The sequence below is a fragment of the Thermobia domestica genome, chromosome 9 (assembly GCF_964235325.1).
Source record: "Thermobia domestica chromosome 9, izTheDome1.hap1.1, whole genome shotgun sequence".
Taxonomy (NCBI): Eukaryota; Metazoa; Arthropoda; class Insecta; order Zygentoma; family Lepismatidae; genus Thermobia; species Thermobia domestica.
The window spans coordinates 107554806-107573142 of NC_137462.1; the positions used below are offsets into that span (position 1 = coordinate 107554806).

The window sequence follows — 18337 nt, forward strand, 5'->3', positions numbered from 1 at the left end:
TTATTGACATAATTTATATTTTTTCTTAATTGATAATAAAACTTCATAAGGACTTCAAGATTTTCAATTTTTCTATTCTAGTGGTTAAATTCTATGCTTCTCTGGTATTCAAAGTTTAGCATCCCTTTTCAACACATAGGCTATGTAAGACCTACATTTAAGGTGTAATTCAAACCATTGTAATGAGTTCAAATTACATGGCTCTCTCACTGTGAATCAAACCCGGGACTACATGTACCAAAGGCGCGCGCTTGCCATTAGACTAGTAGAGAAGGATGCTCAGCGTTCGCGTTCACTCATCCTTCATTTTAACGGAGAAAACGAGAACAGCACCAGTCCGATGTTACTGATCGTTAAAATTTATTTCTTCTTCCAACGAATTTTTAACAACTGTTTAACAACGTGTTCCATAGGTTATTGAGTCAATTAGGTCGTTTAAGACGATGTGTTCGTTTAACATTGCGGATAATTCTATATAAAGAATGATTATCTAGATTACCTTAAGGTTACATACATGCAAACACAGTTTCGGGTATATCATCTTCATGTAGTTAAGTTAAATTGCTTTGGCTTAGGTTAAGTTACCTTCCGTTATCATAAACAATTTTAAGGTAAGTTGCTGAGAGAGAAAAACAAAAATTGCTCTTCCTTTAATTCAAACATAAGATTCCAAAACTGACACTGTAAATACACACTTATTTTTCGGTACAGAAACTGCACAACGGGGTCTACGGGACACTGGAGCACTTGTATGGTTTTACAGAAGCTTTTGAAGGTAATTAATAAAATTGTGAAACTGGAATATGTCTTAATGAAGGAAGATAATACTTTTTTTATATATATATATTAATTTCTAGCGTTAAGATTACAAAGTGGGTCTATGGATGTTCCATTCCAAGTAAACCCCGCCCTCCCAGCTAGGCTAGTGGCTACTGCATGTGCCTTTGGTACACGTGATCCTAGATCTGATTCCTGGTGGGACTTCACAAAATTTGATTATCATAATTATTCACCTTCATTAATAACAAAACTTCTTTAGCCTAAAGAGCAAAAATGTGAAACGTTAAACTTTCTTTTTTTTTAAAAAAAATAATAATAATAATTTCATTCCCCAAATAAACCCAATTGTATTGCAGTTATGTGTAAGCAGACACCTCGCTATCAACTTCACAGCATTCTTTTGAAAGGACTTAGTACATACATAAACTATGAATAACGATTTCGGAAACTGAGACTAAGAATTTAATTTGCATTAAGTGTCGTTCATCACAGTAATTAATTCACAGTAAAAATTAAAATGTCGAAGTCATACAACCCCACTATGTAATTGCAGCGTTAATGCCCCATTACAACTTTGCACCGATTTTCTAGCTATACGAAAGAAATTAATTTCCTTTATTGCTGTGAAAAAGAGAGTATAGAATCTTTATGCAGGTCATTTATATTTTTTTGGGTATTTTGGGTATTATTTAAATTCTCCCCCCAAATGGTGACTCTGGCTCACATGGCAGTGATTACTGTTCATTATTTGTAACTGTGATGTAGTCATTCTATGAGACAGAGTGGATGGGGAATAAAAACTACAGTGCACAAAACTCAAACCAACTTGTGCTAGGTATCGTCTAAAAAGCACGAATGCTATTTAACCAAGTTAGGACAGGACTGCAGCAAGGGGGCCTGAGCAGCAGCGAGCGAGGTGCGTCCATAGGAAGCAGGTGAGGCAGCAACGTTGGACATATGAATAAACGAGGTCGTTTAAAACGGCTCACTATAAGTCATAGTACCGGCTCCGGTGCCGTCGATGGATTTGGGAGTGATACTAAATGTCATCCGATATTTTTACCAGGGTGGAAAAAAATCATGATTTTTTAAAAAAAAAATCATTTTTGATGATTCTTTTGATTTAAATCGATTTTTTTTATTTAAATCAAATCTTTCTCCTCATATAATACATGTCGCGAACTGAAGAAAAAGCATTACGAATTAGTACTAAATGCCAATTATGCCATTTAAGTGAAAGTATCGGGGTTGAATTTTGAATTAATCCCCAATCGTTAACATATATCAATCCCAAACAATGTTTCTCAACAATTTTAAATTATGGCTTTTTTTTTTTTTTTTAATTATAGACTTTCAGTCAAGCACTATCCCTATTTATCCTAGGATCATGGTTCATACCTCATTCTCTTCAGAATAGAATAGCCTTTAAAACGGTAACTTTCACATTTTCCCTATCATGTCTCTGAAGCGGAAAATTTTGAGAGAAGTCGGGATTTTTTCTGATTTTTTTTTTTTTTTCAAATTTTGATTCCCTCTGGACTCCCCTGTGTTAACGCACAGTTCACAAAATCAACTAGGAAATACTAAGAGTGTACTAAATGTGTGTACAAAATTTCAAGTTTCTATCTTGAATAGTAAAGACGGGAAAAATATTTAACAATGAACTAAGAACATTCCCACAATACCCAGATGACCCGGATGTAATATACAAATTTCCTCGGACATTCCTATTTATCCTAGAATCATAATTTGTACATTATTCTCTTCAGAATAAAACAGTTTCAAACGCTACCATTCAAATGTCACCATCGTGTAGGCTACCTAGGGCTGGAAAATCACGAAGAAAAGGATTTTCTTTTAAGAAAGATTTTTTTTTTTTTTTTGTTACCCCTCTGTACCGTCTCTGTTTAAAGGCAAAGATCTGAAACAAATCTGAAAAATACTAAGGGATGCAATGATGAGTGTCCAAAATTTCAAACTTCTAAATGCAAAAGTAAGCCCGCGAAAAATAATATCCCCAAATACCCCAGATTCCCGTATAAAACAAGATCTCAGGTAACAGCTTCCTGAGACATCCTATTTATCCTAAGCTCATGGTTTGTACATCATTCCTTCAAAATAGAACAGCCTTTCAGGTTGTATTATTCATATGTCTCCATCTTAGGCGGGAAAATCGCGAAAAAGCTACTTTTTGTTAAAAATATCAATTTTTTTCTTTTTTAAAATATATTTTTGCCCCTCTGGATCCCCCTGTTTGCACGCACAGATCTGAAATCATCTGAAAAATACTAAGGGTGCACTGAACGAGTGTGCAGAATTTCAGTCTTCTGAATGCAAAATGTAGGTCCGCCAAAAAATAATTAAAATGGGCACAACAAAAAATATCTGTTTTAAATTTACGACGCCATCACATCCTATGTCTCGACGCAGAGGTATGAAAGCATATGTAACGTGCCCTACAATGCCTTCAGTCCTGAAAAAACCGAAGTAAAAAGCTTGATTGGTACTTTTTTAATTTAATAATGAATATTTTATCCTATCACCTAAAAATAGGTGATATACTTTAAAAGGTTAAGCGTTAAGGAAAAAGTACAGCAACGCTTATCAAAGTGACACTTTTTTCCACAAAAGTTACTGATATTTGGCAGGGGCACATTTTTAAGGAAATTGAACTAGCTTGCGGCACGAAATACATAAATTTTGCCTAAAGTTCTAAAATTTTTAAAAAATCGCAGAGGGGATAGGAAATTCGCAAACTTCTAAATACGTCCTATTATCTGGGAACACACAAAAGAATCTTCGTCTTAAATGTCGATGGTGGTAACGATTTACAATATAAACATGTTATGAAGAGAAGAAAACAGGATTGCCCTGTTACCCGTTCAAAAACGGGATTTTCCCTAATCATCCTCCGCATGACACTCGTTTTCATACTATGTTGTACATACTGTACATTTGAGTCTCATTGTATTATGATTATCATCTTCCATAATCGAAATAACAGAACAGAAACGGGACTTTACTTATTTTCACTTTAAATTATTTCGGAATTTGATTTAAATCAATGATTTTTATTTAAAAATCAAGTGATTTAAATTTTGATTTAAATCGTGATTTAAATCAATCCATCCTGATTTTTACTCTGTATAAGTAAGTTGAAATGGAGTATCAAACACGGATATAAATAGATGATCTTTAGAAGAAAACGCAAACTTAAGAGTCTTCATCCCGGCGAAATTAAAATACCGCTAATTTTACATTAATTATGTGGTATCTTCAAATAGATACAAGATAATCGAAATGTGGAACAAGAGCGCCCTAGACAATATTATTTTCCATGAGGTACCGATATCACGACTCACTTATCTGCTTTCGATTTCGAGCTATTTTGAAAATCGGCATTTATTTTCGCGTTTCTAAACAGCTGAAAACATAAAGCCACTAGGTGACTTGTCATAACGGTACCTCACGCAAAATAGTATTGTCTAGGGCGCTCTTGTTTCACATTTCAATTATCTTTTTTCTATTTGAAGATATCACATAAATACTGTAAAATTAGCGGTATTTTAATTTCCCCGGGATGAAGACTCTTAACTCGAAAACACAATGTTTGAAGGGTACAAGTTTACTTTATGACACCATACGTGAACTAACATATATCTACTTCTTTCTTCAGGAAATGTAATGTCATTAAACATGGCATGACTTGCATTCTTGGGTGCTGATTCGCTTGAAGGAAGAGTTAACCGCTATGGTTGTAAATATGACAGCATGCAGACATATGACAAAAACGACTGTACAAAAAACACCATTCAATCTGTGCTAGATGACCACTAAAAGCAAGAAATGTATCTTAGAGTCACGGCAGGCGCGTCAATAACGGTGATAGGCGAGGATAGTCGAAACAAACTGTGTTCCTAATGTTACTAGATCCCATATCTGTCGGACAGCTCTGAACTGTTATTACCCTAGCGCTTAACCAAATTATTACGTACAGGTTGATAATACGCGTGCGAACTGTTGTGACCTGGAAACGCTTACGTGATATCTTCAGTGCTGGGCAAAATAGGTAAGCAAACCTATTTGAAATACAAAATACAAAATAGTATCACAAAATGTATTTAAAATGCAAAATACAAAATAGGTATCACTAATTTTATACATAGTCTGCAAAATATTTGTATTGACTATGGTTCATATACTAGTTTAGACATCAAACACAATCATTTTCTTTGCACTAATCAACATCAGACACTTCAATTAAGCCTACATCAAACACGATTCTTTCATTTAAGGTAATGCTTATTCGCTTTCAGCAACAATTGTTTCCCGAACATTTTTCACTCATACTCATTCTGTGGGATCTCATAATCAGGACCTCAAATGAGAAAAGTCGCTCAACAGCTGCTGAACTTGGCACACATGTATTGAACTTTTTAAATAATTTAAGAACGAGAGGGCATTTCCCTAGTACACACAATGAAATATTTGAATCCTCAAGGTACTGGAGACATTGCAACTGAAAAGCATTGGAGGAAGAACCTCATTATTGCTGGTGTCCGATGTTCCTTTTCCTTTTTTATTACATATAAGAGAAACAGCTTTTGTTGTTACACTACGCTGAATTTTTATCAAGCTAATTAGACAGACCATTGCAAACAGCCAAAAGCGATCATTATTTATTCTTTTACAAAGAAGACTTGTTTTCAAGAGGCTTATTTTGAACGTTTTGTTAAACTCGAGAAAACTACACTTGGTTGTGTACAAATCTACTTGCAGAACAGTTATGGAAATTTACAACTCTTACAACGTTTCAGAATATGGATAAGAAATGAAATTTCCATACATTGGAAACGATGTGCTTTTAAAATGTTCGAAATGGGTGACAACATTAATTTCCGTTAATAATTGTAAACTTATGCAATTTTATTCTGTATGTGACCACACAAGTAACATCTTAATGTCGATTCTTTTACGGTAAAAAATATTTTGTGAAATGTAACGGAAATTCAGAAGTCGTTCTTGCGAATTTCTCAATGTTGGCCGATTAGGGTGAAGAATATGTTTAATCTTTGTATTTAAAATCCAAAATATAGTTTGGTTACTTAGATATGTTTGAAATTATAGAAATTACTTAATTTTTAAATGGATGAAAGTTCTGAATTTAAGGTTACTTGTTATTAATTTATGTAACACATTAAAAATATACTAACACACCCATATATATATAAAATCCTTGTATATGTTTTGTATGTAAAAATATCACACAACTAGATGCGTACACACAAAAAATATTCTCCCATATTCAAATTGGAAGCATTTCATATGTCAATGGAATAAAAAAAGAATAAACACTGGTAGTGACCCCTCGTTAGGTTGTTCTGACCCCTTAAGCCTCTATTCTACAACTGATTAAACTTCGAAAATGTTATTATTCCCTTGTTTACCTTCATGTTTCTTATTCCCGCGCATTATCATTTCCATACCTCGATTGGCTAGAAAAGCATGATTAACTAAGCAAACTTATCACCATCAAAACGTCGGTGTTTCAGAGTTTTACCTTTTCTGATTTTCAAAACGCTCCTGCGTACACTATAAGTCATTACTCAGTACCTTTTGTATAACATTGTGATTTAAAAATCACTTTTTTTTTTTTTTTTTTTAAGTAGGAGTAAAAAGTTGTGATTCTTATTGAAGCGTTTGTGTTGCGAGCGGAGAGAGCAAGACAACCTTTAAAATCTATTTCTTTGCAAATCGGTAAAAATATTGATTTGATAGGGCGCCAATACTTTTTCGGAGCGACGCATCATTACTTATTTCTAATACTTTTCCTTTCTTCTTGCTCGTTCTGCGGCCTCTTGCCATTAGTGCCCCGGCAACCGTCCCACTCGCTTCCCCGTAGCCACGGCTCTGGTATTCGTTGAGAAATTACAACTTGTTATCTTTAAAAGTGGGAATTTCCAGTACAAGGCATGCATCATTTAAGTCACTTTTTTACATTCTGAAGCTTCATTAAACTATCAAAATAAGGATAACATTGTACGACAACATATTGTGGGAGACACACCAACAATATCTTTGAAAACTTCGCATGATTTTGGGGATTTCGACTGCAAGTTCTGCAACAGCAAGAAATCTACAATGATGCTGCCACGTAATGTTTATAACTGTTAGTTTCTAGTATACTATGTGCTGGTTCATAAACTGCATAATACAGTGAAACCTGTCAACTTGACCACCTCTCTAAGTTGGCCACCTGCTTATCTTGGCCTAGTTCGTCTTGAACCTGCATTTTCCCATAAGACATTAGTTACTTATTACTCTATAAGTTGGCCACCTGTCTATCTTGGAAGTTGGCCACACTGAAGCAATGTTTACCCTATGATGATAATGATTAATTTACCTGCGTATCTTGGCCACGAAAAATACAGTTTTGTTATTTTTCTTAACTCTTTCGAATTTCCATATGAGAGGCAGATGTTCTGTATTTGTGACTGCACACAAAGAAGCATAGATTGGCACGATTTGTTCTTGGAGGTCAATGGCCAGAACACTACCCTCATAAAAGGGTGGTGAATGAAGATGTGAATAAGAAAAAGCACGTACAGGAATTCAGGAAATGGTTGTACGTATTTGTTTACCCTGTCTGTTTTGGTAAAACCATTAGCTATATCGGCTCCTTTCATCAGTGGGAAGCTTTAGTAATTCCGGAAAATTCTCAAGGTTAAAGCTCAATTGTCATTTATTGGCATCTGACTCCATGTCAAAAGGTAGTGGAGGTTTTGAGATATGAATTCCCTCAAGATTTTCTCAAAACATATTTTGCTCCGGGGGAAACACTTCTAGCTCATTAACAAGAGGTAGTTAACTACAATATTAGAATGTGCATATCTGCCAAAAAGAATAAAGCAAATATGTCTAGAATGAACCACCATTCAGTAACAACTGAAAAGAAGTCATAAATTGCATATGAATTTCTCAATTTATAACAGCTTTTCTTGTTTTCAATCTGAATAACTCCGTGTGCTATAATATCAATTTCAATAAACTGCGTACATACACTTCTATTTCATGGTTGTTTATGTTATTGTGTTTTCAATCCGAATAATCCAATGTACCAGACTAGTTTTCAGGAAGAGAAAGGTATGCATATATATTAAACATACTATCAAGAGCGACGATCCTGGGGGGACCGAGGGGGCCCGAGCCCCCAAAGCTCATGTGGCCCCTATTTTGTTTGAGTATACAATATTTGGTATAATTTGAGTGCAATTTGTCTTAAAATCTTCATATATATACCTTCTGCATCTGAATGCCCTCCCCCCAATTTACAGAGAAATCGTCGCTCTTGTATACTATAGTAATATTTTCTAGTACTGTATATTTTTATGATTATTCTATATACATTATTTATAAGTAGCTGTCGTGCCACTGCTTATTAAAATTTTACAATCAAGTAATACTAGAAATCCTATTCTAAAAATACACAAATCACACTTATTTTCTGTAAGTTGGCCACCTGTCTAAGTTGGCCACTTTTCGATGGAACCGATGGTGGCCAACATAGACAGGTTTCACTGTACTTTATTGCGAAAATCAGACGTATTTTGTATTTTGCATATTATGGAAAATAATAAAATACACTACAAAATCTATTTCAAAAATAAAAATACAAAATAGTTTTTGAAAATGCATTTAAAATATAAAATACAAAATGGTATTTTATATTTTAAATAGGTATTTGAAATACATTCATTTGAAATAGGTCCCAGCACTGGATATTCTCTTATCTACATTTATTTAATCGTGAAATTGCCTTATAAATTGTTGCATAAGCTAGGAACTGCATTTATAAGTGCAGTTCACTTTACGAGGATCTCTCGTTATGGGTATATATACGAATCAGGAAGTATGCCATAAAAACGACTGTGCAAACAACACAAACCAATTTGTGCTAGGTACGCACTAAAAGGGAGAACGCTATCTAACGGACTCTGGCACGAGTGGAGCAGATGGGCCACGAGATAGCGCATCCTCAGAGAACAGGCGCATCAGCGACGGAGTATGCGCATAAATTAGTATAAAGTAAAAAAAAAAAAAAAAAAGGAATAAAATCACATAGGTTAGTCAGGGCCACTCTTCTGCTTAGGCATGTTCCTAGGGCGCTAAAAACTGGAGCACGAAAAAAAAGAGAAAACGTCATTTTCCTTCCGGTTGAGCTACCTGGTTACAAACAAACGATCTCGGTGGCTATGTAAATGTTATACGTATAATTTTACTTTTGTTAATTGAACATTATTATATTATACTTGATTTATATTCCTTGATAAATAAGAATACTTAAGGACACTTGTCTGAGGATAACTAGGGGTGAAAACAAACTATTAACTGTACTAATGTTAGGAAAAATACGCGTTTTCTGCTATTAGCAGACACAAGCCGCGACTACGGAAATTACTCTTTGTACACTTTTTAACTATAATAACTTACGAGAAACCTATAAATGGAACCTCCGTCCATTTAAAACTACTAGCTTGTCACTCAATATGATAAACCGAACATCAACATAATGCAAGAATAGGAAAAAAGAAAACAACAATTATAATATACTTTTGATGGTTTAATGTATTATTATTTAAAGGGCGCCCAATAAATTTCAATCTCTGTACATGCACGGGATAATCTTGTCACTTGCTTAGTTAGGAGCAATTATCAATGTTTGTTGGTAACCATCATAGCTGCGCCCAGTCAAGGTCACAGCAGGCGACATTATCTTTCTTGGGAGGACAAAAAGATAAAGAATAAAACAAACAGATAGACTCAACGAAAATAAAGCAAAATTAAGGTACTTGAAACATCCCGTTTTACGGTCACAAAAGTCAAAAATAAAATAATTTATAACAAACCGTTTTCTTTGGTTATGTTAGCTAAAAAAAAAATTTCAATTCAAGCATGCGCAACAAATTTTATCAAAAAATTCCAAATTCTTGTTAAGTGGCCAATCGAAATGAAAGACGACTCAACGTTATTAACTTACATTGAATGAAAATGAAAAAAAAAAAAATAAATCTTACATATGCTTGACTCTATGAGCAGTATTCGAAATTATAAAATTGAGATTTGGTCGTGATTGTTTATTTGTGCCAATCAATCAACAGTTACATTGTAATTAACAAGAGCAACAGAATAAAGTCTGTTAAATATTTGCCTACATCGCAGGGCATTCAAACAATTACGATATTATGTTATTACATTGGCTTAACTTCAACCTTATATCGATTTTCACATTTCCATATTTATACAATGTATATATATATTCAGTTCGTGATCATTTAAAAAAAAAATTATAACAGTCCATATGCTCTAAGTATTCACTCAACGAAATGACATTATCATTACTGAAATTATTACTAAATAGACGTTCATTATTCATAACCCTGTCCATATTACTGAAATTAGGCAACAACATAAGCCTACACGACTGCTACTACATTATCATTGCACTCTAGCACAGGTAAGTAGCATGTATCAATCGTACATAATATATCTACAAAAAAAAACTTCTACTATTGATGAAATGATATATTTACAAATGAGGAAAAAAAAAAAAATGCTCTACTTCTACTTCTCTACGCCAGGGTTTACGTAATATTTAAAGTTGAACGTCATTATCAACATTATTATCACTCTTAAGTTCACAATATCATGTCATTAATTTTCAAGAGCCATGGACACATAACATAATTCAGAATTGTGTTTAAGATCGACAAATTGTATAAATTTAAAATACGTATTTACTTGTCAGTAACGTTGAACATCAGCTAACCACGTCGACTTTCGATGAGGCAAATATGTAAGAAATCCCGTAACGTGTGACTGGCACCATTAAACTGAATATATGCCCAAGATAGAGTCTTGCACGGACGCATATTCGAACAGAATTTTAAATATATCTGAAATCTGCATAGATCAAGTATGCACTTTCATAGCACGAAACAACGATGGACGAAATCATTTCAAAATATAATTCCTTAACTTACATAAAACCCTAACCTACGCAATTTGAAATACATGAGAGGAAAGAAAAAAAAAAAATATATCGCGAAACAAAATAATAGGACATTATTCACGGTGAGCACATAAATTCAATTTACATAACCTAAGCAAACGATCAAAAACATGTATTTCCCGCAATATCGCAAGACAAAATTAATAGCACATTATTTAACAGTCAGCACACAAGTTCAATCTAACTAACCTAAACAAGCAATTGAAATATAAATTTTCCCGAAAGATATCACAAGGCAGGACAATAGCACATTATTTAATCATCAGCACACAAGTTCAATCTAACTAACCTAACTAACCTAAACAAGCAATTGAAATATAATTTTTCCCGAAATATACCACAAGGCAAGACAATAGCACATTATTTAATCATCAGCCCACAAGTTCAATCTAACTAACCTAACTAACCTAAACAAGCAATTGAAATATAATTTTTCCCGAAATATATCACAAGACCCCACAAAAATACATTATCTGGCAGTAAGCACACAATCTGATTTCCTAACCTAACAGTCAAAATAAATGTATATTATCGGACACGTAAAATCTGAATTTTACCTAACCTAAGCACATTATTTAATAAGGTACACATTAAAATAACATTTCAGGGCGGAGATATTACTTAATCTAACAATAAAGGAAAACCGTATCAATTCTCACATGGACAATATTAATATCGAGCGGTGCGCTTAAAGTAAAGTTCACCAACAATTTTTCAATGTTGATCACATACTTTTATGATATCATTCTGTTGAGTGGTAACGAGATGAGCTGTCTAAACGCGTAACGCCTTTTACTTTAATTACACATATTTATGTCAAAGCACTTCATTTGGTGAATTAGTGAGTCTGTTTATGCTCGGAACAAGAAGAAAGAAAAATAAGATAAAATGGATGGATGTTACCCAGTTGGCTGAGGTTCCTTCCTTGTCACCTGGATTCCTGGCTTCACCAGAATAGGTTAGCAAACCTATTTAGCTACACGTTGCAGGTTATCTCCTCGGATATTGGTTCCAAGTCCTATTGAATATGGGATTTGGTCCCTGTATTTGACGAGATGATCTCCAACTATTTACTTCCTACACATTACGCTATCACTCGTAATGGCGGAAGTAACACTCGATGGCTTTAACCAAAATCGTTTTATAGAATTTTCATTTCTGTCGGTTCCTCAGCGTTTCTTTACCTCCCAAACTAAGTTAGGTTTTCCAATAAATAATTTGTAATAGGTTAACGTCCAGATTTCTACACTTTTGATCACAAAATTTCTGTTTTTGAGGAACCGACTTAAGCCATCATCCTTCTTATTGTAAGAACGGCGTTTTACTGCGTCATCACCTTCGCTTTACCAGACCTTAATAAACGCGGTTTTCAATATTATATGTTCAACTGTAATTAACACAGTTTTACCATAATTATATATCGATACAGGAATCTAACCTTAAAGATCACGAATATTTATATATATTTCTAATTTCTAACTTACTGGAAACTATATTTATTAATTTTAAAAATAAGCACTTACTTCTTCCTGCTCATTATTTACCAGTCGCCCCGGTAACTAAGAATTTTAACTGCGTTTCAATCCGCCATTATTAGCATTTCGTTTTCTCTAATAGTGATTCGAACGCCCTCTTGTGGCCGCAATCGAAATGATCGCTATGCTCTTGACAAAAGAATGACAAAGAGCAACAGCGGAAAATGACCTGATCAGTAAAATTGTCTTATGATCGAAGTTTCGGATTGATATTATTATGAGGTAAAGTAAGTTAAGGCAAATTGAAGTAGAGTAAAATATAAATCAAATTTTCAATATATCTAACTATAACCTCAATGGAATTATTACAGTAACGCGAAGAAATTGTAGAAAGAAAATAATTCGAAATTTTGTGATAAACTATTGGTGTGTTTACGTGTGTTTTGCGAATAGCATATAAAACTAATAACCCTTTTGTACAAATTAACATCAAAACGAAACTTTGGAGGCACTCGGGTGCAGTATTAAAATACATGAACCAACTTTAACGCTGTATAAGCAACCGGTAAACATTTCAACACGGGTAAACATTACAATCCGGGAGCCAATTCAAATAGAATGTAACGACCATCAATCGGTCTGTTACATTTTTCCCGGCGGCTTTAGAAAAAAAAAAATTTTTTTTTTAACTACTTAAAACATCAACATTATATTTTTCTCTCTTTTTTTTTATATTTTTTTTTATTTTTTTTTATTTTTATTTGTTTATTTTTTTTTTCATATATGACTACTTAAAGTCTTTTAACAACTCTTCTCTCTTCTCTGGAGAGCAATTGAACAATTTTACATTCGATAGATTTTGAGTTGGCACTTCTCTCCCCTCCAAATCTTTTAAATAAACTGAGTTGTGATGCACTCGAGTCGCAACAAAAAGGCCCTGTGAATACAGGCATATACTTATGCGTAATCTTTTTAAACGCATCCGATTGAAAATGGGTTTTAACCATAACCAAATCCATTTCCTTAATTTCAATCACATTATTTTGCGACTTTCGTTTTCTTTTTGATAACAAACGGGGTTCCACCTGAATATGCCGTTTAGAATTTTCTACTGTTTTCAATTCAGAAGGCCATGAAAATTTTTCTCGAAATCTATCAGCAGCCGAAAAAGAAATGAACACCTCAGCAGGCGTACATCCAATGGTGCTATTATAAGAATAGTTCAACAGATCTTGTGCCGTCTTTAGCACTGTTTTCCACTTAGTGTGGTTATGGCTGCACAATAATCGAATAATTCGATTGAGTTCCCGGTGCGAACGTTCAACGACGCCATTCCCAGAAGGGTTGTATGGCGAGACCAAAATATGCTGAATTTGGTGATCCTTACAGTAATTCTTCCACGTGTTCGAGAGGAACTGTGGGCCCTGGTCGGATATGATAGAATTTGGGTAAGGGAAGAGATAGAAATATTCCTTTTCTAGAGTACGAACAATCTCAGCAGCTGTGGCAGTCCTCAACGGTAAATAACATAGAAACCGTGAATAGACATCAACAAGTGAGAGGATGTAGTAGAATCCATAACTACATGGCAATTTTCCCACGAGATCTATGCATAATTTGATATGTGGCTTATCTGCTTCAATATGTAGTTCCTCACGAGCTATTATTCTATTGGAGAACTTCGTCCGGGCACACAATTCACAATTATTGATGAACTTTTGGAACGTACGTTTTTGTCCTTTCCAGAAAAACAATTCCTGAACTAATTTCAAACATTTACTAACGCCAAAATGCCCCGTTTCATGAACCTTCCTAATCGTTCTCTCAATCAATAACTCTGGGATTACTAGCAGCCAATGCTTCGTTTTTTGAATTTTGAATATAAACCAAATTGTTGACTAGACGAATTCGAGAATCGACACTGTCTGACATGTTCGCTTTTAATTCGTTACAATACCTATCACCCTCTTGCATTTGCACTAACTCATCCACAGTGAACCACGTACTCTCATCGTAACAAACAAAATTAACAAAATTAACAGAATTAACATGGTATTCTTCAGGTTCGGCAGGGAGTTCCGGAGTATTTCGACTCAATATGTCGGCTATTTTATTGTCAACTCCCTTAATGTGCTCGAACCGAAGATCGAACCTCTGTAACTTCAGCAAAATTTTTGTGGTTCGGGGATCTAGGTTCTGTAACGTGAAAGCGTATGTCACTGCGCTGTTGTCACAATGAACCGTGACTTTTCTACCCAAAATATAGTATGAGAAATGTTCACATAGAAACAATACTGCCAGCAACTCCAGTTGAAAAATCGAATAGGAAACTTCATATAACTTTAATTTTCTACTTGCGTATCCGATAACGAGAAGTTCTCCAGTATCATCATACTGAGCCAGATAGCCGGCCAAATTTTCTAACGACGCATCTGAAAACAAATGAAACGGTTGGTCGAAATTAGGTTGACTGAGTGCTGGAGGCTCACTCAACAATTCCCTCAATTGCCGGAATCTATTCAGCAATTCCTCAGTTAGACAATATTTCTTGTCTTTCTTTAACAAATCGAAAAACGGCGCTGTTAGAGCAGCGAACTGAGGAATGAATTTTCTCCGCCAAGAAAGAATTCCAAAAAGGACCGAAGTTTATTCTTAATTTTTAGTGCAAAATTTCCCAAGGATTAGAAATTTTCAAGAAGTTGTTCTAAATGAATAAAGTGTTCGTCCAGCTTAAAACCAAAGCACATCACAAATCGTAAAGAGAAGTAAACCTATCAATCCAGCCTTCATATTCTTAACTATAAATACTGATGTACTAGAGGAAGACTATCTTTTTCCCGAAACCGCATTTTAAATATATAATTACTAAGCACAGGTCGATCTTAACCGAACGAAAAGAATTTTAAAAAGGTGTGCCAAATATTATAATCTAGGAAGTTCAGCTCGACTCCTGTGTTCAAGCTACATTTTACTTATATTTCGATTCGCTGTACTTCCTCCTTCTTCCTTCAGAACAAAATACGTTAATAAATCCTTAAGGAAGACAGTACAACTCACTTCTTCTCGAAACGAATTTATTTTACATTCAAAATATTGTTTTGAGGAGAGAAGTTCCAATTGAGCAACAGTCACTTCCCTTTTATGACAACTGCTCAATGTGTTTTCACGAATTAAGACCAAAATGGCCAACAAAATGGAAAACTTTACTGTTATTATTGTTATTGGTATCGACCAATTCTACTGCGACAAAAGAATGCGACGATACAACGAAGTGGTACGTTTGAAGAAGACAGAGGAATCATCATTGGACCCGAACGGAATTAACTAACAGGTAAGTTTATACTGTTAAACTATACATTTCCGATACCGCACACTATACTGGTACGTAAACAACTTCTGAATATTCTGAATTAGTCCTAACAATTCCTTTTTAACAGAAATTATTCCGCGGGTTTAGCCGAACCGGAAGATTTATTTATTTATTTATTTATTTTAAGTTGAAATTATCATTCCCACTGACTACACGAATTTGACTCAACTTGCCGTTCTTTTACACAATTTCAGTTCTTAGGTTCAATAAAGCCACTAAAAGAGAAGTTTCTAGATCAAGATTCTAAATTCCCATTTTGTTATTGAGTATCTATTCTATAATATTTTACCTCCTACGTTATTTATAGAACATCATAAAGTATAACTTCAACTAATAACAGCAAAACAAAAGAAAAGGAAAACAAAGTTCAAGGTTACAAGTTCCTTTGTAGGAGGAGCTAATACAGGCGGTGAGATCTTTGCCTGTCTTATTCTATGGAGTGCTTCTAACCACTTCCTACAATATTTTCCAATCATCATATGTCTCCGCCCCTGGCTAGAGCAATTTCCAACTAACCACTTAAACAGTTTCGATCTATTTACATTAACATTAATAAGCAGTATCAAGTTAGGTTTTCCTATCTCTTTTCTCCCCTTTCGAGATCTACTCATTCTTTTCTCAACAGTATCGAAGAGATCATCAACGTCATCACCACTCAGTATGTGAATCTTTATCGTATCGCCTATACTAGACTTCGCTACCTTATCATACTGCTTTCTTTCATAACCGACATACATAAGAGAGCTATCATTTACATCATCATGAATTACTGGGGTTTCGTTTATCAAATATTTACTGACACGTACATTAAATCTACTGCTACATACTAAATCTAAACCTAAATCTACATTTACATCATCATAATAATCATCAGTCTCATCATTTAAATTATCCTTAGTAACATCTATATGAGACTTAAGTTCAGGCGCTCCTAACGCAGCCATATCATTTAAACTATTACTTATTTCATCTGATACACCACACAAATTATTTACTAGAAGTGCATCCATGTCTTCAATATTACTGTTTGTACATAAACCCCTAGCTCTGATTTCTAGTTTAGTAGTAGCGAGTTCCGTTACTTCATCATTCTCAACTGTTGATACTGGTGACATTTCTGTTCGAAAAACTAACATATTAGACGATAATTCATTTTTCAGCACTTTCATCTCATATGAATATTCATGCTTAAGAGCTTTCACCTCAGAAATTACTTCACCGAATAACTCATCCATAGTACTGACTATGCGTTGTTGGCATGGAACACAAACCCAGCATGAATCTACTTTAATACTTTGTTCAACTCCGGGCTGTGATAGTTTCAAACAGTCAAAGTGAACTTCTTTGCTACAATTCGCACATGCCATCGTTTTTACATTACTTCGATCTAGGTTTTCTTTACAATAAACACAAACTTGAAATTCCTGATCGTCACTGGCAGAATCACTTAACATCATCATATTAATTGGGTCACGCGTTTAGCAACTCATCATCGTTATCTCCACTCATTATTTAACTTTCATCTCGGTTAGCACACAAAACAGAATACTCTATCAAGTAAACAAATATCCCGAAGCTGAAGTCACCAATTTATAACACATCAGCTTCACATTTTAACACAAATTATCAAATAAACAAAAATCCTAAAGCTGAGGTCGCCAATTTGAAACATCCCGTTTTACGGTCACAAAAGTCAAAAATAAAATAATTTATAACAAACCGTTTTCTTTGGTTATGTTAGCTAAAAAAAAAATTTCAATTCAAGCATGCGCAACAAATTTTATCAAAAAATTCCAAATTCTTGTTAAGTGGCCAATCGAAATGAAAGACGACTCAACGTTATTAACTTACATTGAATGAAAATGAAAAAAAAAAAAATAAATCTTACATATGCTTGACTCTATGAGCAGTATTCGAAATTATAAAATTGAGATTTGGTCGTGATTGTTTATTTGTGCCAATCAATCAACAGTTACATTGTAATTAACAAGAGCAACAGAATAAAGTCTGTTAAATATTTGCCTACATCGCAGGGCATTCAAACAATTACGATATTATGTTATTACATTGGCTTAACTTCAACCTTATATCGATTTTCACATTTCCATATTTATACAATGTATATATATATTCAGTTCGTGATCATTTAAAAAAAAAATTATAACAGTCCATATGCTCTAAGTATTCACTCAACGAAATGACATTATCATTACTGAAATTATTACTAAATAGACGTTCATTATTCATAACCCTGTCCATATTACTGAAATTAGGCAACAACATAAGCCTACACGACTGCTACTACATTATCATTGCACTCTAGCACAGGTAAGTAGCATGTATCAATCGTACATAATATATCTACAAAAAAAAACTTCTACTATTGATGAAATGATATATTTACAAATGAGGAAAAAAAAAAATGCTCTACTTCTACTTCTCTACGCCAGGGTTTACGTAATATTTAAAGTTGAACGTCATTATCAACATTATTATCACTCTTAAGTTCACAATATCATGTCATTAATTTTCAAGAGCCATGGACACATAACATAATTCAGAATTGTGTTTAAGATCGACAAATTGTATAAATTTAAAATACGTATTTACTTGTCAGTAACGTTGAACATCAGCTAACCACGT

The 18337-nt window shown here is 34.1% G+C and overlaps 1 protein-coding gene across 7 annotated transcripts in view; it reads right to left on the reverse strand.

Moving 5' to 3' along the window:
* LOC145694914 (isoaspartyl peptidase/L-asparaginase-like) overlaps positions 1–18337 on the reverse strand; it is a 61674-nt gene that overhangs the window by 32627 nt on the left and 10710 nt on the right. The window contains exon 1 of one of the 7 annotated variants that reach the window (XM_081771670.1): positions 12373–12508. The exons of 5 other annotated variants lie outside the window; for them this stretch is intronic. The gene's annotated coding sequence lies outside the window, so the exon portion shown is untranslated. Of the gene's footprint in view, positions 1–11752; positions 12162–12372; positions 12509–18337 lie in introns of those variants that run through there. One more of the 7 variants, XM_081771669.1, reaches the window with a different exon arrangement.